General features: G+C 59.5%; 1 protein-coding gene across 2 annotated transcripts in view; it reads left to right on the top strand.

Moving 5' to 3' along the window:
* The first annotated feature begins 974 nt into the window (after positions 1-974).
* The window catches only part of FAM168B (family with sequence similarity 168, member B), a 42,111-nt gene continuing 41,175 nt past the window's right edge, over positions 975-1,910 (top strand). For both annotated transcript variants that reach the window (XM_012649954.1, XM_012649953.1), the window contains exon 1: positions 975-1,179. The gene's annotated coding sequence lies outside the window, so the exon portion shown is untranslated. The remainder of the gene's footprint in view (positions 1,180-1,910) is intronic.

Below are 1,910 nucleotides of genomic sequence, written 5' to 3'. Positions count from 1 at the left end.
AAAAAAAAAAAAGACTCTCAACAGGTGAGTATGTATTAGGGTAGAATTCTGTGGGGACAGTGGAATGCAGATGGGAGTTCAAGGGGGAAAAGGAATGATGAAATTTTGTAGTTATAGAACAACTTATGTACTTTTAAAATGGAAATAGTGGGAATCAAATCAACACGGTGTTTATATTCCAACGGATATATGCAAAGGCGTAACGTCCCAATTTTACTCAAAACTGTCATTTACAGTGCCCTAGAAGTTGCGTCCTCTGCAACCATTTTTACCGGCACTTAAATCTTATCTTCGATACCACCCGAAGAATCTTCCGTCGGCACCGCAGCTGACAACGCGTAGGCGCCGGCGCTGCCCGCGCGGCGGCTGGGCGGCCCAACAGGCACCGGCCCACGGCCCTCCCCGGGGTCCCGCGGTCCGCGGCGCTCAGCCCGGGCAGCGAGAACGCAGGGCCCCCTCCGCCACGGAGAAGCAGGAGAAAGCCCCGTCCGAGGCAGGCGCTCCGCAGCCGACTGCGAGCCGCTCCGGACAGCCGCGCGTTCCTGGACAGCCGACCCAGCGCGGGTTTCCCGACCTAAGGCGAGTAGTCGAGTGAGTGACGTCACCTCACGACGCGCAGCGCCCTCGCCCTGCCCTGCGCCCCAGCAGAGCTCGCGCGCGGGGCCCGCCAAAGGTTCCTGCGGTGTGGAATCAAATGCTTCTCCCACAGGTGAATACAAAGCTATACTATACTATGTTCCGATATGCTCTTTGGTCCACACCGCACTGACAGGAGCGTCCAACAACGCAAGGCGAAACAGGCTACAGAAGTGCCTACGGCTCTCACCACTAGGCACGAACCCGCACCCCTCCATCCGGGCGCCTCATGGACGCCGGTGGGAGCGCGCACGCCGGGGGTCACGTGCCAGGCGCGCCCCCGCTGCGGCGCGCCCGGGCGGAAGTGAGGTCGGCGGCTCCAGTGGCTGCGCAGCGTCGGCGGGGAGCGCGGGCTGCAGAGAGTCGGGCCGGGCTGAGCCGAGCGAGCGGAGCGCGGCGCCCGGGAGGCGGCAGAGACGCGGGGCTTCGTGGGTCAGCCCGGCATCGGATCAGCGTCCGCAGCGCTCGCCCCTCGTCTCGCCCCAGGCCGAGCCCGCCGCTGGCAGGCGTGAGCTGTTGCTGAGGCCCAGGCGCCGCGGCGCGGTGAGCGGGGGCGAGCTGGCGGCCGGAAGTGCGGCGCTTTGTGCGGCCGGCTCGGGGCGGCGCCAAGGTCGGGCCCGCAGCTCGGGGTCGCTGGCGCCGGGCGGGGCCCGGGCCGCGCTTTGTTCCGCGGCGGGGCCTGGCCGGCGGGGGAACAAGGGGCGGAGCTAAGCGCGGCCGGGAGGTGCGGGCAGGTGCGTCGGGGCGACCCAGGGCTGCAGCCCAGGTGGCCGACGAAGGGCGGTTCATGGCACAGAATGTTCCTTCGGCCTTTTAAAGGTCGGAGTTAGAGCTGATCAGGACAGTGTTTTAGTATGACAACCGGGAAGCACTGAGTTGTGATTATAATCATTTCGAATGTATGACTAACTACTCAGTCTACCCACCAAAGTAAAAATTACTCCTCTTGCCTGGCCGAAACTGCGCAGCCTCCCCCCAGCTAGAAAGGCATGATTTAAATTAGGCTTTTAAGATTTTCTTCAGAAAGGACGTGTCATGACACAGCCTGGGTTAACTTTAAAAAAGAGTGCACCTTTACTTCGTGTCCACAAATAGGGTCTTTCTCCTTTGTGGTGCATGTGAACGTTAACTGTGCATCTAATGGTTTGTATTAGTTAATGTTTACTCATTGAAGTCTAACATAAAAGTATTTTGGACTGTTTTGGCATGCAAGAAAGCTTTTTTTTTTTTTTTTTTTTTGGAGACAGAGTCTCACTGTGTTGCCCGGGCTAGAG

Source organism: Propithecus coquereli, unplaced genomic scaffold (assembly GCF_000956105.1).
Source record: "Propithecus coquereli isolate 6110/MARCELLA unplaced genomic scaffold, Pcoq_1.0 Scaffold307, whole genome shotgun sequence".
Taxonomy (NCBI): Eukaryota; Metazoa; Chordata; class Mammalia; order Primates; family Indriidae; genus Propithecus; species Propithecus coquereli.
The sequence above is the reverse complement of the archived record's forward strand: the minus strand, read 5'-3'. Positions and strand labels throughout refer to the sequence as shown.